Here is a 24,927-nt window from a genome sequence, read left to right as displayed (position 1 = left end):
ATCTTTGAGCCCTTCTGGAAGCACTCTTCTGCCTTCTTGCGGTTACCGGTGACAGTGATCACGCCTTTAGGGCCTGGCATCTTCAGTTTGAGGTACACGTAACAAGGTCGAGCCATAAAACGTGCATATGTTGGCCTGCCCAAAATTGCATGATAGGCACTCTGGAAATCCACAACCTCAAATGTGAGCTTCTCTTTGCGGAAATTCTTTGAATCGCCAAAAACTACATCAAGAGCAATCTGACCGAGTGACGCGGCCTTCTTGCCAGGAATGACTCCATAAAAACTCATATTGCTCGTGCTCAGTCTGGACATCGGAATGCCCATCCCTTTCAGTGTCTCAGCATACAATATATTCAAATTGCTGCCGCCATCCATCAACACTTTGGTCAGTCGAGTGCCCTCAACGACCGGGTCGACGACCAACGCTTGCCTCCCAGGGGTGGCTATGTGTGTAGGGTGTTCAGATTGATCGAATGTAATGGCAGTCTGAGACCACTTCAGGTAATTGGGTGTCGACGGAGCAGCCATGTTTACCTCTCTGTTTATAACTTTCAGTCGGTGTTTGCTCTCAACATCGGCAAAAATCATCAAGGTGTACCTACCCCCCATTCTACTGTCAGACTTAGAACCACGACAGGGGGTGCGCTGCCACCCGCAGTGCACAATATTTAGTCCCACCTCACTAGTTGAGAGGAGCTCGCACCGGTTTATAAGCCCCGCCGAGGCTACCATGTCGAGATCCTCTCTAAGCAGGCCTTCTGGGACTACCTCTCCTACTCTGCCCTGTTGGGCCTACTGGGCTAGCGGGCCTGCATCCTGGCCCAACTACAAGTTGGGTTTCTAGTCGTATGCAGGCCGCTGTGGCCCAGTAGGTGGGCTATTTTTAATTTGTTTTTTCTTTTTTCTTTTCTGCTTGATTTATTTTCTTTTATTTATTTCTGAGTTGTTTTTATTGTATTTAGAATTTCTTTGTGAATATTTTTGCTTTAGGTACCAAAACTAACAAACTTTCTGTTAGTGCCAGTAGTTTTCAAATTTGAATAGTTTAAATTTGAATTATTTGAAATTTGTGTGAATCACTAGTTTGGGAATAACTTCACTTTAAAAATAGATTTTTTAGGGATTCTTTTTTCTTATGTTTAATATTAGTGTGTTTTATCATTATATTCAATTATGTAATACTTAGGTTATTTAAAAAAATGAAATGCCTTTGTAACAAATGAATTTTCGTCCAAAACCATGATACTTCGAAAGATATTGTCCATTTTGTACACGAATTGGATCCAGATTTTGCCGTAACCCTCTCTACTTTTTTGCACAGCATGACCTGTCATTGCCACAGTAATTAGATGAAACCCACTAGCATGTGTAGGAATTGATTGAGCCATATGTATGTGTTGTTCCTACCTTGCTATGCCTGCTATGCTTAGAGTCGTGTCAGGTCTGGTTCATCTGGGTGATGGGCTGGAGTGAAATGATCATGTCGGTAATGAGAGTGATGTGGTGAACACGATTTGGTAAAGGTATCGATGAGAGGCCATGTAGGAGTACATGGTGGGTTGTTTCATTGAAGCCGACCTTAAGAACTGAGATCTGTATGCGTGATTTAAGATTCAGCTACTACCATGCATTGGGCCCTGAAATATGACCCAGCTCGACTTCTTATTCACCCTAGTCCTCTGTCCAAGAGTTGCAAGTAGTTTCTGGTGTTTGTAGCTTACTGGAGGCCGTGGACAGCGCTGACCCGTGGGGTGGGCTGTGATGCGGTAGGTACGTGGCACGGTGTATCGAATACCCGTTAGGTATCTTGGGAACCCTGTACACATCGTTCGGGGCCGTATGGGAAACCTCGGCCGGACTCCCTGCGGATGGAACCTGGATAGGTGATAAACCTGGACTAGAGACTTAGGTGTTTAGGTAGGTCGTGGTCTACACCCACGTCGGCTTTCGCTTGAAGTCTGCCGAGCACATGTCGTGTGAAGACGCTAAGTGGTGGAAACATGTATGAAGAAGTACACCCCTGCAGGGTTAACATGATCTATTCGAATAGCCGCGTCCGCGGTAAAGGACTACTTGGTTGCTTATACAGTTCATAGACAAGTGAATGGATACTACTAAAAATCTCAAGATAAGCGTGAGTGCCGAGGATGGCTCTTCCGTAGGATGACGGAGGTGGATCCTCGGTGGTGTATTGAAGTGGTGAGTAGTGGACTCGTGTGCGCAAAACCATTTCAAGTTGGAGTCTCGTAGGATAGTTTAGCCAAGAGTCAAAGCTGGCTTGCTGCAATAACTCCACCAACCCTTCTTGATAATGTGCATGTATGTAGGATCTGACGTAAGTCTTGCTGGGTACCTTTGTACTCATGTTGCTATAATTTACATTTTACAGAAGGCGCTACAACCCCTTCTGATGGGTTCTTTGTAGACGTTGACATCGACGAGTAGACTAAGGCCCAGGTGGTAATCCTTAGCTTGTGAAGGTCCACGTAGTATAGCTAGGCTTTCCAAGCCTCTTTTATTTTACTAGTTGTCTGTACTCACACAAGTTACTTCCGCTGCTGGTTTGTATGACTGTATGACTTGAATGTGGGTCGTGTGACCCGTACTTGTATGTATGTTATGTATGGCTCTCTGAGCCTTTAAATAAAGTACTTGTGTCGTAGAGTCATGTTGTGATGCCTTGTTGTATTTGCACATATCGAGCATATTGTGGGTATGATTGAAATGCTTGGTATGTGTGGGATCTGACTATCTAGTTGTATATCTTTAGTAGCCTCTCTTACCAGGAAATGTCTCCTAGTGTTTCCATTGAGCCGTGGTAGCTTGCTACTGCTCTGGAACACTTAGGTTGGCCGGCATGTGTCCTTCTTCGTTACTGTGTCTGTCCCTTCGGGGAAATGTCACGCATTGAGTACCGGAGCCCTGTTAGCCCGCTACAGCCCGGTTTACCGGAGTCCTGCTAGCCCAGTGCTACAGCCTGGACCCACTTGCTGATGACCGACACGTTCGATGCTGGGTCATGGATGCCTGTCCCTGTAAGTCTGTGCCACTTTGGGTTTATGACTAGTCATGTCAGCCCGGGCTCCTTATCATATGGATGCTAGCGACATCATCATATACGTGAGCCAAAAGGCGCAAACGGTCTCGGGCAAAGGTAAGGCGACACCCGTGGGAATATCGTGTGTGAGGCCACAAAGTGAAATGAGGTGTTACAGGCTAGATCGATGTGACATTGAGTCGGGGTCCTGACATGATCATAATATATACATTGTCAAAATATGTACATAATGAGAGCCTATGGCTCATGTGTAGTAAGGCCGTAGATGAACGATATTCCACGGCCGACGGGTTTGCTCCTCCGATTTGCTTGAGTCTTTGTGCTCGTGAACGTTGATGAGGTAGTATGATCCGTTGTGCAGATTCTTGCTAACCACAAAGGGCCCTTCCCAAGGTGGGGATAACTTGTGCATATCGGTCTGATCCTGAATGAGCCAGAGCACTAAGTCGCCTTCTTGAAAGGTTCTTGTTTTAACCCAGCGGTTGTGATAACGCCACAGGTCTTGCTGATAAACCGCCGAACGAGCCAACGCCATGTCCCGTTTTTCATCGAACAGGTCCAGTGCTTCTTGACGTGCTTGCTCGTTGTCCGCTTCAACATAATTGGCAACCCGGGGCGAGTCATGACGAATATCACTTGGGAGTACCGCCTCTGCCCCGTAGACCATGAAGAAAGGTGTATAACCTGTAGAACGGTTCGGGGTGGTGTTTATGCTCCATAACACAGATGGTAGCTCCTCCACCCAACAACCATGCGTCCTCTTCAAAGGAACCATAAGCCGGGGCTTGATGCCCTTCAAGATTTCCTGATTGGCTCTCTCAGCTTGACCATTAGATTGGGGGTGAGCCACAGATGACACATCAAGCCGGATGTGCTCTCTTTGACAAAAGTCCTCCATCTCACCTTTGGAGAGGTTTGTGCCATTATCTGTGATGATGCTGTGTGGAAAACCAAAACAGAAGATCACCTTTTTGATGAATTGAACCGCCGTGGCTGCGTCACACTTGCTTACTGGTTCCGCTTCAACCCATTTAGTAAACTTATCAACTGCCACCAACAGGTGTGTCTTCTTATCTTTGGATCGCTTGAAAGGCCCTACCATGTCAAGCCCCCAAGTAGCAAACGACCATGTGATGGGAATCATCTGTAACTCCTGAGCCGGAACATGAGCTCGTCGTGATCCTCACCAAGTCCTCAGCATCAGCATGAGCCGTCAGCCAATAGAAACCATGACGAAAAGCTTTAGCAACCAAGGATTTTGAACCGGCGTGATGACCACAGTCTCCTTCGTGGAACTCTCGTAGAATCTCATGGCCTTCTTCAGGAGAAACGCAGTGCTTGAACACACCAGAAACACTACAACGGTGTAACTCGCCATTGTGAACAACCATGGACTTGGATTGCCGGACTATCTATCTGGACAAAACTGCATCCTCTGGCAACTCGCCCCGGTTCAAATACGCCAAGTATGGAACCGTCCAATCCGGAATAATGTGTAAAGCGGCTACCAACTGTGCCTCCAGATCGGGAATAGCGAGGTCGCCCTCTGTAGGAAACTGAACTGACGGGTTGTGCAAGACATCTAGAAACGTATTAGGTGGCACCGGTTTACACTGAGATCCCAGCTAGCTTAAAGCATCAGCTGCCTCATTTTTGCGTCGATCAATGTGCTCCACTTGATAACCCTTGAAGTGACCAGCGACAATATCCACCTCTCGTCGGTAAGTCGCCATGAGTGGATCCTTGGAATCCCAAGTACCTGGAACTTGTTGGGCTACCAGATCCTAGTCTCCAAAGCATTGTACCCGGCTTAAGCTCATCTCTATAGCCACTCGAAGACCATGGAGTAAGGCTTCATACTCAGCTGCATTGTTAGTACAAGGGAACATTAAGCGAAGAACATAATGAATTTTATCACCTCGAGGGGAAGTAAGGACAACTCCAGCCCCCGAGCCCTCCAATTGCCTGGACCCATCAAAGTGGATAGTCCAGTATGTGCTGTCCGATTTGTCTTCTGGTTTCTGCAACTCTGTCCAATCATGGATGAAATCCACAAGGGCCTGGGATTTGATAGTTGTTTGAGGCATATACTTCAAACCGTGTGGTCCATGCTCAATATCCCAATTAGCAACTCGGCCAGTCGCCTCCCTGTTCTGGATTATATCCCCCAAAGGAGCAGAGCTGACCACTGTGATGGGATGGCATTGAAAATATTGTTTAAGCTTCCGGCTAGCCATGAAAACCCCATACACTAGCTTCTGCCAATGCGGATATCTTTGCTTTGACTCAATGAGCACTTCGCTAATATAATAAACTGGCCTTTGAACCTGGTACTCCTTCCCAACCTCCTTGCGCTCCACCACAGTAGCTACACTGACAGCCCGGGCATTAGCGGCCACATATAACAACAGTGGTCCCTTATCAAATGAAGCAGCAAGAACTGGCAGTTCAGCCAACTACCTCTTTAAGTCCTCAAACGCCGCATCAGCAGCATCGCTCCAGACAAAGTCGTCTATCTTCTTTAACATCTGATACAGAGGGATTGCCTTCTCTCCCAACTGGCTGATAAACCGGCTCAAAGCTGCAATTCGACCCGCCAAACGTTGAGCATCATTGATGCACGCTGGTTTAGCCAGGGATGTGATAGCTTTGATCTTTTCTGGATTAGCCTCAATTCCCCGGTTGGACACCAGAAAACCCAAGAGCTTGCCAGCCGGTACACCAAAAACACACTTAGCCGGATTGAGCATCATTTTATAAACTCTCTAGTTATTAAAAGTTTCGTGCAAATCAGTTATGAGTGTCTCTGCTTTTCTAGAATTCACGACAATATCATCCACATAAGCATGAACATTGCACCCAATCTGAGTATGAAGACAATTCTGCACACAGCGCTGATAAGTTGCCTGGGCACTCTTGAGCCCAAAGCGCATAGACACATAACAGAAGGCTCCAAAGGGAGTGATGAAGGTTGTCTTCTCCTGGTCCTTAGCTGCCATCTTGATCTGATAATAACCAGAATAAGCATCCAAGAAACTCAAACACTCACAACCCACCATGGCATCAATGATTTGATCAATACGAGGGAGGGCAAATGGATCAGTTGGGCAAGCTTTGTTCAAATCTGTGTAATCCACACACATCCGCCAAGTGCCGTTTTTCTTAAGTACGAGCACTGGATTAGCCAACCACTCTGCGTGAAACACCTCCACAATAAACCCTGCTGCCAATAGCCGGGCTACCTCTTCACCAATGGCCTTGCGCCTCTCTTCATTAAAACGGCGAAGAAACTGTTTGACTGGTTTAAACTACGGATCGATGTTAAGAGTGTGCTCAGCGAGTTCCCTCGTTACACCTGGCATGTCAGAAGGTTTCCATGCAAAGATGTCCCGGTTCTTACGGATGAACTCGATGAGAGGGCTTTCCTATTTCGGATCCAAGTTGACACTGATGCTGAACTGCTTGGATGAATCACCAGGAACAAAATCAACCAATTTAGTCTCATCAGCCGATTTAAACTTCAAAACTGGATCATGCTCTGTAGTGGGCTTCTTTATAGAAGTCGTATCTGCCGGATCGACATTGTCCTTATAAAACTTCAATTCCTCCGTTGCACAAACCGATTCAGCATATGCCGCATCACCTTCCTCGCACTCCAGCGCAATCTTACGGCTACCATGAATCGTGATGGTCCCCTTATGACCTGGCATCTTGAGCTGCAGATAAACATAACACGGCCTTGCCATGAATTTAGCATAAACCGGTCGTCCAAACAAGGCATGGTACGGACTTCTGATTTTGACCACTTCAAAGGTCACCGTCTTGGATCTTGAATCATGATCATCTCCAAAAACTACCTCCAGAGCTATCTTACCAACTGGGTAAGCCGATTTACCAGGCACCACACTATGAAAAACGGTGTTTGACGGTCTAAGGTTCTTATCTGTCAACCCCATACACCGGAAGGTTTCGTAATACAAGATATTGATACTGCTCCCTCCATCCATGAGCACCTTGGTGAACTTGTAACCTCCAACCTACGGTGCAACCACCAAAGCTCGATGGCCCGGATTGTTAACCCGGGGCGGATGATCCTCCCGACTCCAAACAATAGGCTATTCAGACCAGCATAGATAACGTGGCACTGCCGGCTCAACAGAGTTTACTGCCCTTTTATGGAGCTTCTGATCGTGCTTGGACAAACTAGTAGTGAAGACATGATACTGTCCACCGTTTAACTACTTCGGGTTGCTCTGGTAACCCGACTACTGCTGATTCCCCTGATTACTCTGCTAATTGTGACCACCTTGGTTGTTCTAATTGCCCTAATTATTTTGAAATCCCGAGTTTGAACCGCCACCACCGTAACCCGGCCCATGAAACCCTAGACCGGAACCACCGGATTGACCCTGATCATACCGAAAAAGATCGGAGTTTTTGAAATCCCTCATGATGAAACAATCCTTCTAGAGGTGTGTGGCCGGAACTTCCTTTGTCCCGTGCTTTGGGCAGGGCTGGTTTAACAAGTGTTCCAGATTCATGCCTCGACCGCACTGGGGTGGTTTACCCTTACGGCGCTGCATATTGCCCTGCATATTGGTGTTAGCCACAAAATCTGAATTGTCTGCTTTATGCTTACCATTGTTCCCGTGGTTCGCCTGGTTATGTTGTCCTTTTGTATAGGCATTCTTCTTTCCCTTCTCCTGCTTCTCTTCATCGGAATCATGGTCTTTGGTATTATCAGAATTAGCATACTTAACCAGAGCTGCCATGAGCGTTCCCATATCAATGCAGTGACGCTTGAGCCGTCCCAACTTCATCTTCAGCGACTTAAACCGGCAGTTGCCCTCCAAGGTCATGATTGCCGTATCAGGATTAATGCGTCCTGACAAATGCAGGATTTCTGAAACTCGACACACCCAATGAGTTGTTGATTCATTCTCTCCTTGGACCCAAGCCGCCAGATCCACAATGGACATGGGTTGCTTGCACGTGTCCTTGAAGTTCGCTATAACTTCAACTCATCCCATGAACTGATCGAGTTAACAGGCAGGCTCTTCAGCCAGGTACAAGCCATTCCTTGTAACATCATGGTGAAGTATTTTGCACACGCTGCTTCATCCACATCCAGCATCTCCATTGCCATCTCATAACTTTCAACACACGCCTCAGGGGGTTGATCGGTGGTATAATTAGGCACTTTACACAAACCCTTGAAATCCTTGGGTAGCCACACATTACGCAGAGCCGGGGTGAGGCACAGTACTACCCAAGAACTAAAAGCCAAACCACGTTCAACTGATGTCGCTGGTTGAACCGGAGCAGTTTGATGATTCTGGTACTGTGCTGCCAACTATGCTGCTAACTCTGCTTCGCGCCGTGCCCTGCCGTTGTTCACCACATCCTGAGCATTCAAACTGCCGTGCACCGGATTAGGACCTCGAGGGGCATCACGACGCTGCGCACTGCTTGACATGGCCGGTTCATCCATGTGCCTGCTGTAACTCTTGCTTGGACGGGGGGTTGAATGTATTGTGTCTCGGCTGTAGGAATAAGCTTGCTGCTGCACAACAGCGATTTGAAGAAGATCCCTGGCTCGTCGTGTCTCAACCACCGCCAGTGAATCACCCTCCATCGGAATAGCTACCAAGCACGATGCTGTAGCAATCATGTTATCGAAAGGGCTAGAGAAGTGACATGGTGGCTCTGTTAGGTATTGCAGCGGGTTGTCCATCCGTCGAGGCGGGTCCATCACCCCTGGCTGATCTGGCGCCGTCCCAGGTGCCTCGGTCTGGTTTATTGCTGCCGGATTACTAGGCCCAGCTCCTAGCGTATTGAAGAGATTCATTCCTTCGTAAACCAGTGGTAGACAAGACCTATACTTCCTCCTCATTACTTCGTTTGACACATTCTGATCCAACATAAGCCGGTAATTCTGCGCCTGAATCTGCTATGATTGGGCATCTAAAGCGGCCCACTCCTTAGTCATCCTGACCTCCTCAGCCGCCAAGTCCGCCTGACTTATCTGATCCTTTAGTTTTGTAACATCCGCATTATGCTGATCTTGGGTCTCCGGGGTGACTGTCGTGGTCAACAATGTTGTCAAAGCATCCAGCAAACATGCATGAAATTGGGCCGGGCGGCGCGCAGGGCCTCCTGCCGTGGCTGCCGATCCGGAGATCATTGCCGCTGTGGATGAAGATTGCACAGTTGGTTGTGTACCGGCCATGAAGATTGCAACTCGGTTTGGCGGTTCAAAGGGGCCCAGAATACTGTCGCCATCGGAATATCCCCCAATCTGGCCATCTAGGAATTGGTATAGTGACTTGGTTTCGCCCGTGGATGATTCGCCATCTAAGTAGATGGCCGTCTCACCGTCGGACACCAGTTCAGATTCCGCACCATGGATGAACCCTACGAACATACGCTTCATGGCAGGCTGAACCCGGGCAGGACTTGCACGCTGAGCCGTTTCGCGAGGTCGGTGGAGATGTCCGGCTTAGGGCCCGGTTCGCCGATCTTGCAGATGAAAACATGAATTCCGCCAAAGGGGAACCGGTACCCGTAGTCGATTGAGCCGGCCTCAGGGCCCCAGCCTGCATTGTCTATGTAGAGTTTGCCGCGAGGACTCTTGGTCATCCAGCCAACCACGTACCCTTTGAGTCCTTCAAAGTTGCCCTTTAAGAACTCGAAACCATCGTCCGATAGCCCCACGGTGGGCGCCAACTGTCGTGGAATTAACACGTCAGATGTCCTAGCAGAAGGACTTAGTCGTGGAGCTATCGCAACGAGGTTAGCTTAAAGGGGTTTACCGGAACAAAGGACACACGAAGTTTATACTGGTTCGGCCCCTTGCGGTGAAGGTAAAAGCCTACGATCAAGTTGTTGTGGGATTGATTGATCTTGATGAGTAGGGAGCGAATCCGCTTTACCTATCTCTCAAGCTGTTGTCTCTTGTCCCTGAACTGCCGCCTGGTCATCCCTTTATATACACAGGTTGACGCCCGGACGGTTTACAGAATCCCGAGGCCGTCTCATACAAGTGTCCGCCTCGGTCTGTTCCCTTCCCTAACTTACAATACAAGTTTATACAACTATGGCGGTTTACAACTATGGGCCCTAATCCGCCTTTTGGGCTCCTGTCCTCTAAGCTTTAATGGTAGACCGCCATCTTCCTTGTCTTCATGGGCTTCAATATAGATGAGCGTGAAACGGCCCCTCCTGGGCGGTTTACACTTAGTAGTTATATCCTCAACAGCCGTCATCCTACGGAAGGGCAATCCACGACACTCACACTTGTCTTGAGGCTTTTAGTAGTTTCCCTTTACTTGTCTATGAACTGTATAGGCAACCAAGTGGTCCCTTACCGTAGACGCGGCTATTCGAATTGATGATGTTAACCCTGCAGGGGTGTACTTCTTCATACATGTTTCCACCACTTAGAGTCTGCACATGACATGTGCTTGGTAGACTTCAAGCGACAGCCGACATGGGTGTAGACCACAACCTGACTAACCACACAAATTCCTAGTCCAGGTTTATCGCCTATTCAGGTTCCATCTGCAGGGACTCCCGCCGAGGTTTCCACATACGGCCCCAAACGATGTGTATAGGGTTCCGAGACACCAAACGGGCACCCGGCTTACCCGGCCACGTACCTACCGGATCACAGCCCACCCCGAGAGTCAGCGCTGTGCACGGCCTCCAGTATACTACAAACACCAGAAACTACTTGCAACTCCTCGACAGAGGACAGGGGCGGTTAATAAGTCGAGCGGGCTCATATTTTAGGGCCCAATGCATGGTAGTAGCTGAATCTTAAATCACACATATAGATCTCAGTTCTTAAATATGGTTCCAATGAAACAACCCACCATGTACTCCTACATGGCCTCTCATTGATACCTTTACCAAATCGTGTTCAACACTTCACTCTCATCACCGACATAATCATTTCACTCTAGCCCATCACCAGATGAACCAGACCTGAGACGACTCTAAGCATAGCAGGCATAGCAAGGTAGGAAACACAAACATGGCTCAATCAACTCCTACACATGCTAGTGGGTTTCATCTAGTTACTATGGCAATGACAGGTCATCCAGAGGAAATGGGTTCGACTACCACAACACTCATAAGTTTGAATGTTGTTGTCTTAAATGCAGTAAATGAGAGCAGGAGCGAGAACATGGGATTTCATCGATATGATCAAATGGTGGTTGCTTGCCTGGCAAATCGGTAGACGGGTACTGTCCTTCAGTTGGATATTCACGGTAATCCTCCGGAACAGAAACTACCGCAGAGAATCATACCTGTAACACAATCAATACACGACAATTATGCAACAATATGATGCATGCATATGACAAGGCAAAATGAGTGTGTTGGGCTAATGCAACTACAACCAGATGGGTTCGAGCCATTTTGAACCAAAGGATCAACCCCAAACTCATCTTAGGAACTTAAATAGTGCCTTATCATGTTTTGCACTACACAACAGGGTTAAGTTGCTTCAACATGCATGAAACCTGTACAGATGGATAGATTTGATTTTTTTGATAATTTTTCATATACAAATCTTTGCATTTGGAGTTACAGATTATTTTCTATGATTTTTAGAAGTTAGCACTATTTTTTGGAATTTCCTAAATAAGAATAAATCCAGAAAAGGCATTACTGCGTCAGCATTGCATCAGCACTGTGTCAGCAGGTCAACTGTGTGGTCCAGGTCAAATCTGACCAATGGGACCCACTGGTCAGTGTCACAGTTAGTTAACTAACTAATTAAGGTTAGTTTAATTACTAAACTGGGTTTGACCAAGAGCGGGGCCCACATGTTAGTGACCCGGGGGGTCAAATCCCTAATCAACTGGGTCAAATCACCGGTGTTTAGCCACCGGTGATGAACAAACACGGCAGAGGTTGTGGGTTTCGCACTCCGGCGACCAAATGGGCGGCGGAGGGCATCTATGCATAGCTGGGAGCGAGCCGCCTCGAATGGTGGTGGTGGTTGGGCTCGGGGTCGCCAAAAACGACGCCGGCGACGAGCTTGGTGGCTGCCGGAGTTTGGGCGAGCTCGAACTCGATGCTATGGTGCACGTGGAGGCTCGGGCTTAGCTCCTACGAGGCCTAGGTGGTGCGGTGAGTGCGTTGGGCATGGCGGTGAATCCGTTGCGTGGCCGGAGCCACATCGGTGGTGAGCTCAGGCGGCGGCACGTGCAGCTGTGCTCAGTGCGGTTGCTATGGCATGCGCAAGCGAGAATGGCGAGGGAGAGGAGAGGTAGGAGCTCACAGCGATCATGACGAGGTATGCAGTGGGGTCGGGGATGAGATGGAGCGAGCGGGGCGGTGAAGTGGATCTCCAGTGACAGCGAGGCGAGATGAGGTCGGTGCAGTGGCTCCGAGGCAAACGAGCGATCGGGGCTAGATCTGCTCGATGAAGAGGACAGTGGTGGAGCTTCTGGACACGGCGGGGCGACGAGGGGGCAATGGTGGCTGCGGTTACGACGGCGGTGCGGCTGCGGCAGCGTCGGCCATGGCGGGGAGAGAACGAGAGAGAGGCACACGGGGGTGAATGAGGTGTCGGGGAGGTCGGGACGACGAGCACGAGTTCATCCACGCGTCCAACAGCTCGGCGACAAGCAGGTGGAGGTGTCGCGAGCTAGCGCGCGCCGACGCTGACCTCTCTGCCTGCCTGGCGATAGGAAGCAGCTGACTGGCCATTGGCCACCATAGTGCTGGGCCGCCAGGTAGGTTTGGCCAGGTAAGTTGCTTTCCTTTTATTTTCTGTTTTCTTTTTTTCTGTAACTTTGGGGATTTATTAAAAAATACTTTGGCACTCTCAAAATCCATGAAACTGCTCAAGGACACTATTTGGAATATTTTCTACAGTAAACATTTTAGTTCGTGAATATTTGGACATTTAAAATATTATATAACATTTAAATGTCGAAATGCAAATAGAATATGATTTAATTCAGTGACCCAATGCTGTCCTAGAAAAAGGTGCACCATTTTTGTCAGAGGTTCTAGACCAAGGCAAAGATGATGAACATTTTTGAAGGGCATTTCAGGTTCATTGAAAATGTATTTTAGTAACCCTAGTTGATTTAGGTGGTGCTGGGGGTTTCTCTCATCCCCAATTCAACTTTCTAAGAGAAGCAAACATGATGCAATCACGCTAATGCATGCACTGACTAGGGTTGTGACAAGTCACCCCCAATCAGAAAAATCTCATCCCGAGATTTAGGATCCGCCGGAAAGAAAGTGGGGTACTCAAGTCAAAGACGATCCTCCCTTTCCCAAGTGGCTTCTTTCTCGGGATGGTGTGACCATTGAACATTGAGAAACTTGATGTTATGGCATTGAGTGGTACGGTCGGCTTGATCAAGGATACGAACGGGATATTCCCGATATGTGAGATTATCTTGGTGATCAAGCGTTTCATGGTCCACTCCATGGATAGGCTCCGAGAAGCAACGCCTGAGTTGAGAAACGTGGAAGAGATCATGAACTCTGGAAAGATGCAGGGGTAGTTCCAATTGGTAGGCAACTTCTCCTTGTTTGGCAAGAATGCGAAAGGGACTAATGTAGCGAGGAGCCAATTTGCCTTTGATATCGAAGCGATGGGTTCCCTTGAGAGGTGTAACCCGAAGGTAAGGCTTCTTGTCAACTTGAAAATTCATGGCCTTATGTTTACGATCATATTGGCTCTTTTGATGAGATTGGGTAGTTTTCAACTTTTCACAAACAATGTGAACTTGCTCTTTTGCTTCCTGGATCATGTCCGGGCCAAAGAATTGTCTTTCCCTGGTTTCTGACCAATTAAGAGGCGTTTGACACCTTCTTCCATGGAGAACTTCAAAAGGAGCTTTGCCCAAGTTAGATTGATAGCTATTGTTATAAGCAAATTCAACAAATGGAAGGCATTTCTCCCAGTCCATTCCGAATAAAATAACAAAAGCTCGGAGCATATCTTCCAGAATTTGATTGACGCGTTCTACTTGACCACTTGATTAAGGGTGGAAGGCAGTGCTAAAGGAGAGACGAGTACCCATAGCATTTTGGAAACTTTCCCAAAATCGAGAGTTGAAGAGACTTCCACGATCTGAGTTAACATCCAATGGAACACCATGAAGAGACACTATTTGGAAGATATAAAAATCTGCTAGCTGGCTAGCGGTTATACTCTCTCGAACAGGCAGGAAATGGGCTTATTTGGAAAGACAATCGATGACGACGAAGAGGGCATTATTCCCTCTCTTGGTCCTGGGAAAACCAGTGATAAAATCCATACCAATTTGATCCCATTTCCATTTAGGAATAGCTAATGGTTGAAGGGTGCCAGCAAGCCGTTGATGATCTGAATTAATACGACAACAGACGTCGCAACTAGCAATATATTGAGCAATTTCTCTCTTCATCCTAGTCCACCAAAACCTCTGGTGTAGGCCATGATACATCTTAGTACTACTGGGATGAATGGTGAGAGTGGATTCATGAGCCTCCTTAAGGATCAACTGCCATAGATGCTGGTTCTTGGGAACCACTAGACGGTTCTCAAAGAAGACAACACCTCGGTTATCCATAGACAAACATTTAGAAGCCCCGCTAGCAATGTTGTCCTGGATGCGGGTTATACCTTTATCACACTTCTGGTCAGCTATGATTTGATTCGTAAGGGTAGGTTTAGCCACCAAGGTAGAAAGGAATCCTTGAGGAACAATTTGAAGGTTAAGCTTCCAAAATTCCTCATGGAGAAGTGGTTGACTTTGTTGTAACATTAGGTTGTTACAATAAGATTTATGACTTAGTGCATCAGCCATGCCATTGGCTTTTCCTAGGGTGTAAGTTATCCCTAAGTCGTAATCTGTGATCAACTCTACCCAATGTATTTGTCTGAGATTCAAATCTGGTTGGGTGAATATGTATTTCAGACTTTGGTGATCGGTGAAAATTTCGCAACGATTACCGAGAAGGTAATGTTGCCAGGTTTTGAGTGCATGGACTACAGGTGCAAGCTCTAGATCATGTGTAGGATAGTTTTCCCCATGCGGATGCAACTGGCGTGAAGCATAGGAAATTACATGGCGATTGTGCATGAGTATGCAACCTACTCCTTGTCGCGAAGCATTGCAATAGATAACAAAGTCCTTGGAGAAATCTGGTGGTACCAGTACCGGAGCAGATGCCAGGCGTCTTTTCAGTTACTGAAAAATGTGCTCGCACTGTGGGGTCCACTCGAACTTTTTATCTTTCTCGAGGAGTTCAGTTAGAGGTTTAGCAACCTTGGAGAAGTTCTCGACAAAGCGCCAGCAGTAGCTCACTGTCGGCGTCGTGGATTCGGGGGTATCTAGCCCTACCTGCCTGCGGCCCACCACGTGGTTCCATCGGCGGACTAGTACGGCCCAGCTCCCACACCGACACCGCAAGACCCTTGCGAGGGGCAAAGCCTCGCGAGGCGGGCAATGCCAAGACCCCTGAAGGAATCAGACTCCTCAGGAGGGCTCCTGAAGGCCGGAGAGTTCTATGCAAGTTACCTCACGAGGCTCAGCTGACGTGAGCCATGACGACCAAGGCCAGGTGGGCGCTAGGCGGGTGCAGAGCGCAGGTTTCCTCTTTAGTGCAAAGGAGGCAAGCCATAGGCGCGGAGTCCCGAGGAATCAACCAAAGGTTTCCATTCCGGTGTAACAAGACCAAGACCGCCAGGACAGCAGGGCGGAGGTGATCAACGAGCCCACCGTAGCGTCACGACCAGAGGCTCTTCGTAGGCGAAGACTACTTTTGTGAGGATAGACTGTACTACTTGTCCCATTTCAAATCCGGCCGTTGTGGGATCCCATCCAGCTCATATTTGGGAAGAGGACCAAGGCCACTATAATTAGGACTAGCCACCACCATAGAAGAAAACAAGAGAAGAGGGGACGGGAGAAGAAGGAGAACAAGTAGAGCTAGCATACACCACACCAGATCAAGAACACCTCACCTCCTGAGGTTTGTTCATCCACTGTACAAGTTCGTCTGCAGCCTACAAGGCAATCCGCCACACCACACTGGATTAGGGTATTACACCACAACGGTGGCCTGAAGCAGTATAAATCTCTGTTTCTTTGTGTCTCATTGAGCTCAATAGGCTAGGCTTAGGAGGATCGCGAGTAGCTAGGCTAGGCATGCTGAGATCTCTGCATGCACCCCAGAGTTTGAACCTCTCAAGGGTTTTCAGATCCCTAATTCCGACATTTGGTGCACTAGGTAGGGGTGCATCAGATCCTCTCTTCCGTCGTTCGGTCCACCACCACTCCGACGCCTCCATGGCCGATGCGCACTGGGCTCGCGCCGAGTGTCGGGCTGCAGTGGCCGCCAGCGTCGCTCAGATGGATCCGGCGGGTGACGGCTGTGTCCGTCATGCTCCTTCTCCAATGGCCAACGCCGCTATAGGCCTTGCCGGCCACAAGCAACAAGCTTCATCGTTGCACCCATCGGTGTGTTGTGACGGCCGCACCGCTACTCCGTCACTGACCCCAGCAGCTTCGTCATCCCACGCACGTCGCGGTGAGGTGGAGGCGTAGGCCGCTCTACTCACAGCGTGGGAGCTTCTATGATACCGCCCAGTGGGAGATCTCTACCAGGAGTGGCTCAAGCAGATCGCCGAGCTCATCAGCGTCGCGCACGGGGGCTCCGACGGGCCGGCTCGCTCGCTGCCTCAGCAACCACCTGCAGCGGGCGACTTGGCGCACGGGGCTCCTCCACCACCTCCGGCCCGGGGCACCATCATCCAGCCAAGGCGTATGGTTCCACGGCACAACCCACAGCACCGGACGCAAGCTTAGGATGACATAACCTCCCAAGTGGTGCAGCATCCCCAAGGAGAAGCATGCATGCTGCGAGCACCCCAGCACCAGGCTCGCGTGCCGCCATAGGAGGTGGCGGTGCGCGTGCACCAGGATCATGTTCCACCCCATCGACGACCTCCGGTGGCCATGGCAGGATGCCGCACGTTCACTCCAGAGCTCCGCAATGTTGTCTGGCCAAGAAAGTTCAAGCTCGACCTGCCTCCGTGTTACGATGGCACCGCCGACCCCGCCGAGTTCCTGCAGCTCTACGAGCTGAGCATCGATGCGTCCAGCAGCGATGAGAAGATCATGGCAAACTGGTTCCCTATGGCCCTCAAGGATGGCGCACGTTCTTGGCTCCTGAACCTAACCAGAGACGAAGCGCGGCTGCGACCACCCCGAGTCATCCAAGGGCAAGAGGCTGTTCTGCGCCTTCCACAACATTTACAGCCACAACACCAGCGTCTGCGAGGAGGTCAGGGCTCTCCGTGATGGGTGCCTTGGTCGACTCCCCGAGCATAACGATCAAGGCTACAGTCGCGGAGGTGGCCGAGGTGGAGGACATTGGGATGGACGTGACCGTCGTCAGGAGTGGCGCGACCAGCCTCGTGAGGACCGCTGGCAGGGCCAGCCTCACGAGGACAACTGGAGGGAGCAGCCTCGCGACGATCGACCTCAGGGCAACGCCGCTTTGCCTCCTCTACCTCCACCGCCAAGGAGGAATGAAGATCACCACCAGGACGAGGGGGCTGGGGGCTTCCAGGAGCCTTGGGCCATTGCCTGCATCTTGGGCGGCTCACAGGCCCCGGCTTCCCACCGCATCTTCAAACAGTTCGCGCACGAGGTGAATGCAGTGCTCCCCAATCCTGAAGCAACTCGCCCTCTCAAGTGGTCCAAGTGCGTCATCACCATCGACTCCTCAGACCGGCTCAAGTGTGCGCCACCGCTGGCGCGCTCCCCATGCTCTGCTCCCCCGTCATCAGCAATGTGGTCGTCACCAAGACTCTCATCAATGGCGCAACAGGACTCAATGTTCTCTCTGTTCAGACGTTCGACAGGTGTCGGATATGGGGTTCTAGCTTAACCTTAAGGTTCAAACTCTGGGGTGCGCACGAAGATCTTCCCCCTACCGATCCACGTCCCAACGCCGCGCTGAGAATCTAAGCTAAACGATGAACAACACAGGGGACACAGGATTTATACTAGTTCGGGCCACCGTTGTGGTGTAATACCCTACTATAGTGTGTGGTGTGGTGGATTTCCTTAGGGGCTAAAGATGAACAGTACAGGAGAAGAACAGCCTCGCGAGAGGTGTTCTTGTGTGGTGGTTTGCTTGAGTAGGATTCTCTAAGCTATCGATCCTCTCTCCCTCAGATGCCTTCCACTGTGGTAGCTAGCCCTATTTATAGAGGCCCTGGTCCTCTTCCCAAATATTGAGCGGGAAGGGCGCCAACAATGACCATTTTGAAGGGGAACATCTAGTACAAGTTATCCTGACTAAAGCTGGTCTTCGGCTGCCAAAGGCACTGGTGATGACACCGTCGTGGGCTCCACGGTGAACTCCGTCCTGCCGCTCTGCCGGTCTTGGTCTCGTTACACCGAAATGGTAACCTTTTTTGATGCCACGGTACTCCGCGCCTGTGCTTGCCCCCTTTGCACGAGAGAGGAAACAAGGACACTGTGTAGGGTGGTGCCCGCCTGATCTCGATCGTGATGGCTTGCATCACGAACACCTCGCGAGGCACCCTTGCCTGGATCTCTCCTTCTCCTCGCGAGCCTGCGTGGTGAGGCTGCTCCTGAGGAAGCCTTGCATCGTCCGCCCCGCGAGGCTTGGCCCCTCGCGAGGGTCTTGAGCTTGGGTTAATGAAGATGGGCCATATTGTGCCACCACTTGAGCCACGCCGCAGGCCGCAGGCAGTCATGTCTGGGTACCCCGGTTCCCAAAATACCAACAGTAGCCCCCAGGCCCAAGGCACGCTCGGACCTGGCTTAGCAGAGAAACGAAGGGGCAAGTGTGGAGCACTGCGGTCCCCAACAGCCTGCGGCCTTTGTCGCCGCGTGGCGGTTGATTGGACGTGGTCGTCTCCGCTTCCCCATGCTGCCTCGACAACTGCTCGATTTGACGAGTCCATGCATGCAAAAATGAGTCATGATTACCTGCGATCTTGGATGCCGACAGTTCGCCTCCCTCGGGTTATAAATGCGGGAGGGCACAGGCCCCCGCTGCACATCTTCCTCCTTCCACTTGCTTCTTCTTTCTCCCAGCTCCAGCCACCCTCCATGTCCTTTGGTGCCGCCGAAGAGGGTCTCGGACGCGGAGAAAGGAAAGGCTCATCGGGAAGGGCCTGACTCCCCTCCGCCCAAGCGTGGTCGAGGTCACCCCCGCAAGCACCCCGTGACCCCTGTGGTGGCTCCTCGTGGTTGTGGCGGTGATCCCCCGCATGGTAACGAGCGCCCGGTGGGTGAGGGAAGGCGTGTTGTGGCAACGCGGCCTCCCAGGCCATGCATCCACTCGGCCGAAGTGCTGCTGGAGTTCGTCGTGTGGTCGGCGGACCCAACCGATAATTGGCTCCATCTTCCCTGCATCTTTGCCCGCGAACTGCCGGCCGGCGCTCCTGGCGGCCTCTGGCTCCAAGTGGACGGCTGCTGCAGCAGGGCTTCCTGGGTCTCGTTGGAGATCTCCATCACCGGGAACGTGGCCTTGGCCCGCGGCTGGTAGACGTTTGCCCGCGCGCGCGGCCTGGGTTGGCAGTGCAACCTGCACTTCAAGTTTGATGGTGACACGACCCTCTATGTGATGGTGTTCGGAGGAGACGGCCGCGGTGCCGGGTGCTGCCCTGAAGACGATAACAACGACCAAGTGCCGGGACTCGGCGACGGCCGCCATGAAGACGAAGGCGAGCCCGCTACCGGCGACGCTCGTAGCTCGCCAAGCTTCAGCGGCTCACCCTCAAGTGGCAGCTCCTCCACCGGTGGCCGTGATCAACCACTGCACCGACGCGCATGCTTCGAGGGTGGTAGCGGGTCATCCCGCCGTTGTGCCTCGGTGAAGCGCGAGGAGGAGTCTGATTGAGCTCAGGAGGGTGGCTCGAATCCTTCCTCTTGAGCCGTCGCCGGGCACGCCATGTTTGTTTTGTTTATCTCCTTTTCCTGCTTAGAATGAGAGAAGTATGGGCCCCGAGGGGCGCGCTGGACTATTGCCCTTAATGATTATGCTATTTCTATTATTCCCATGTTGTGTTATGGTATCAAGGTTGCATGGTTGCGCATAGGAACAACTTAGCTTGAGGGACTTGATGCTGATTTCGCATTGCAAGGTACCTGCCTGAGGCCTCGCCGGGCGCCTTGAAGTCTGCAAAATTCAGCCGGGAGGATAGCTTTCGAACCTTGGCCATGAGGGCGCTCGGCCCAAGTCCTATGTTTGCGTCACGATGCCCGTGGGGCACGGACCGGGAGGGGTGCTCCCGCTGTGAACTTGAGGGAGGAAGCCTCACGAAATTAGGCAAGAAGGCACTCACGAGGGCGCCCGCGCAGCCCCCTTGTGAGGCTTGCGAAAGAGAGGACGAGTCAGGTGAAAAACAAAGACAAAGAATCACGGGCTGGGGACGGCAAACAACACTAAAAGCAACTGCAATAAAGTTTCGAACAAGGGAGGAACAAGCCAACTACAGAAAGCAAATGAAAAGCCGCGTCTGGCACCTAGTCTATTCTTCGACGTCTTCTCACTAGCGCAGAGCTAAGTGTTGCCACTAGGCGCGGGCGGGAGCCCCCGAGGCCCGAGGGCGGCACTCCGAAGACTCTGGGGCGTGTACAACCCCAACTCATTATTACGTGAGAGTGTCACGGCTGCGATCTTCACAGGCATTGGCCTTCTTCACAGGCACCGGGCCTTTTCTTGCGGCGATGAGCTTCACAGGCACTGGGCCTTCTTCACAGGCACTGGGCCTTTCCTTGGGATGACGAGCTTCATAGGCGCTAGGCCTTATTTATAGGCACTCGGCCTTACTTCAAGGGTAAAACCTCCAGAGGTGCTGAATGTTCCACGCGTTCAGGATGGGCACCCCCTCCTGGGTCTCCAAGTGCGCAGCACCAGGTTTGGAAACATGAACAACCTTGAACGGGCCCTCCCACTTGGGCGAGAGCACATCCTTGGAGAGCACCCGCCTGAGCACGAGGTCACCTACCTCGAGAGTCCTGGGGCGAATGTTGCGGTAGTGGTACCGCTGCAACGCCTACTGGTATCTTGCCGCTCGAAGCGCGGCCTCCCGACGGTGTTCTTCCCCTAGCACGACATCCATCCCCCGCATGGCCTCCTGCTCCGCTTCGTCAAACGCCAGGACCCGTGCGGAGCGACGCCTGACCTCGTGAGGGAGGACCGCCTCTGCTCTATAGACGAGGAAGAACGGGGTTTCGCCGGTTGACTTGGTAGCGGTTGTGCGGATGGACCGCAGCACGGACTGGAGCTCGTCGTACCAGCCCCTGCCGCAAGCTTCCAGCTTCTTCTTGACGGTCCTGGTTTTGAGGCCTTTTAGGACCTCTGCGTTGGCACGTTCAGCCTGGCCGTTGCTCCAAGGGTGTGCCACCAAAGCATAGCATATCTGTGTTCCAAGGTTAGCAAAATATGTCTTGAATAGATTGCTGGTGAACTACGAACCGTTGTCGGTCATGATGCGATTAGGCACCCCAAACAGGCTCACGAGGCCCTTGATGAACTTGACTGCTGAACAAGCTGGATGGTGCGGATAGCTTCCACCTTTGCCCACTTGGTGAACTTGTCAATGGCGACGTAGAGGTAGCGATAGCCCCCTAGTGCCCGAGGAAACGGGCCCAAAATGTCTAGCCCCCAAACCGTGAATGGCCATGAGAGGGGAATGGTCTGCAAGCCCTGAGCCGGCTTATGAATCTGCTTGGCATGGAATTGACAGGCTTCACAAGCCTCCACCAGCTTGATTGCATCGTTGAGTGCTGTAGGCCAATAGAACCCGCTACGAAACGCCTTGCCGACGAGGGTCCGTGATGACGAGTGGTGTCCACAGTCTCCATCGTGAATGTCTGCCAGCAACTCTTTCCCCTGCTCCCTAGAGATGCAACACAGGGAAACATCATTTGGCCGCTTCTGGTATAGCTCTCCGTCTTGGATGCAGTAGGTCGTGGCCTGCTGTGCCACTCTTTCCGCATCCTCCTCCTTCTCTGGCAGATTCCCTTGCATCAGGTAATCCTTGAGTTCCGCAGTCCAACATCCTTCCTGAGGCTCTAGCGCTAGGAGCAAGCGTGCTCCTGAGGTCGGGCCACAGGCCGGAGCTCCTGAGGCAGGTGGTTGAGGGAGTTCCTCCCGAGGCTGCGCTGTACTTGATAGTGACGGTGCTACGGAGGGCTTGAAGAGTCGTTCCTCGAAGACGTAGGGCTCTTGAGGCAGCCGCTTGGACGCCCTCCTAGCGATGTCATCATCCTCTTGATTGGTGCCGCGGGGCACGTGCTGCAACTCCAACCCCCAAAACTGCTTTTTCATTCTGCGAACCTCCGCAAGATAAACTTCCATGTGCTCGTCCTTCGGCTCATACCCCTTGTTGGAGAAGTTGACGAGGAGCTGTGAATCACCCTTGATGATGAGGCGCTTTACCCCCAAGGCAGCTATAGCCTTCAAGCCTCCTATCAGGCCCTCGTATTCTGCTATGTAGTTGGAGACCTTCTCTCCATGCTGGAAACATAGCTGTATGGCGTAATAGAGCTTGTCTTGAGTGGGATATATAAGCACTGCGGCACCCCCCGCGCCATGTCGCGAGAACGCTCCGTCGAAGTACATGACCCAGCCGTCTGGTGCCTCACTTCCTAGGGAAAGTAACTGATCTTCGCCTGCTTCGAGCCCTGGCGCCTCTGTCCATTCTGCCACAAAATCTGCAAGTGCGGCTCCTTTGACGACCCTCATCATGCTAAATTCCAACTGAAACGATTGCAACTCGATGTTCCATTCGGCGACCCTTCCGCTGAGTTGGGACTCCTGAGTACCCTTTCCAATGGATATGCCGAGATGACCTTGATGGGGTGACCTTGAAAGTAGTGTTGTAGCTTGCGCGAGGCCACTAATAGTGCGAGCAAGAGCTTCTGAAGCATGGGGTATCGTGCCCTCGCATCCCACAACACCATGCTAACAAAATACACTGGATGCTCGACGAGGGTAGGCGTGCTGGCGAGGTCGGTGCCCTCGGAAGGGTCAGACGCCTCCTGAGACGACGGAGCCCCCAGCCCCTGGCTGCCTGGTGCGGCCTCTTCTGCCCTGGGGGCATCCCCCTGTTGAGGCTGGCCTCCATCAGCTGCGGCCGTGGTCTTCGCGAGGCCTTGTTGGTCTGGTGCTGCCGTGGGCGGGGCTGTGGCCGGTCGTGACGCAGCTTTGACATGGCGCTCCTCCCATACCGCCACTAGAGCTGCACCGGCGGAGTAGGGTGTGGCGGCGAGGTAGAGAACCAAGGCTCCCAAGGGCGTGGAGCCACCATCACCGGAGGGCTGGTCAGGTACTTCTTGAGGTCTTGGAACACTTTGTCAGCCTCTTGAGTCCATTCGAACGGACCCTTCTTCTTCATCAGCTTTAAAAAGGGTAGGGCACGTTCCCCCAGCTTGGAGATGAAGTGCCCTAACGTGGTTACTCACCCAGTGAGATTCTGTATTTCCCTGAGGGTTTGCAGCGGACTCATGTCTTCGACTGCCTTGACCTTCTTCGGGTTAGCCTCAATACCTCTATGGGACACAAGGAAGCCCAGAAGCTTGCTAGAAGGAACACCGAACATGCACTTCTCTGGGTTGAGCCGCAGGTCCACCTCGCGAAGGCTCGTGAAGGTTTCTTCCAGGTCCTGTGTCTGGGTTTTGGCCTCCCGAGACATCACCACAATGTCATCAACATAGGCCTCGGCATTTCTCCCGAGCTGCCGGCCCAAGGCGATATGCATCAGTCGCTGAAAGGTTGCGCCCGCGTTGTGCAACCCGAATGGCATGCAGGTGTAGCAGTATACCCCGCACGGGGTCAGGAAGGCCGTTTTCTCCACGTCTTCTACCACCATCTTGATTTGGTGATAGCCAGAGAAGCCATCTAGGAAGCACAGTAGGTCGCACTCGGCGGTGGAATCGACGATCTGGTCAATGCGGGGGAGAGGTAACGGGTCTTGAGGGCAGGCTTTGTTGAGGTTGGTGAAGTCGACGCACATGCGCTCCTTTCCCCCCTTCTTTGGCACAACAACAGGGTTGGCCAGCCACTCGGGATAGTGAACTTCGCGAATGACACCCACAGCTTCGAGCTTACGGGTTTCTTGGATGATGAAGGTCTGCTTCTCGGTGGACTGTCACCTTGCCTTCTGCTTCACGGGGCGCACATTGGGGCACAAGTTCAGATGATGCTCAATCACCTCCCTTGGAACCCCCATTAGCTGCTTGGGTTCCCACGCGAACACGTCCTTGTTCGCGCATAGGAATTTCACCAAGGCCTCTTCTTGTTCGGGGTTGAGATCGGCTCCTATAGTGAAGGTAGCGCCGGAGGATCCATCCTCATCGACTGGCACTTGCTTGGTCTCCGCCTTGTTGGGTGAACAACTGCTTCTTCTTGGCTGGCGCAGCCCCCTTGGCCTCGAGGGTGCCAGCGCTGGCGGGCTGTGCCACGGCGGCCGCCTTGAAGGCGAGCCTGAGCGCCTGCAGGGCATCTTTTGTATCTCCAGACAAGGTGAGGACGCCGCTGCTCTCGGGCATCTTCATGAGGTTGTAGGTCGGGTGAGTCGCTGGCATGAATTGCGCCAAGGCAAGGTAGCCGAGGATGGCATTGTACGGGAGGCCGATGGGGGCGATGTCGAAGTCGACCAGATCCGTGCGGAAGTTTTCGTGGGTGCCAAAGGTCACTGGGAGGCGGATCTGCCCCAGGGAGCCGATGGAACTGCCTCCGACGCCCGAGAAGGGCTTGCTGGGTTGGAGTCGCTCCAGCGGCACGTGGAGGAGGCTGAAGGCCTCCGCCGAGAGCACGTTGAGGGCGTCACCGCCGTCGATGAGGGTCCTGGTG

The sequence above is a fragment of the Triticum aestivum genome, chromosome 4B, assembly GCF_018294505.1.
Source record: "Triticum aestivum cultivar Chinese Spring chromosome 4B, IWGSC CS RefSeq v2.1, whole genome shotgun sequence".
Taxonomy (NCBI): domain Eukaryota; kingdom Viridiplantae; phylum Streptophyta; class Magnoliopsida; order Poales; family Poaceae; genus Triticum; species Triticum aestivum.
This window is presented reverse-complemented; position numbering follows the sequence as displayed.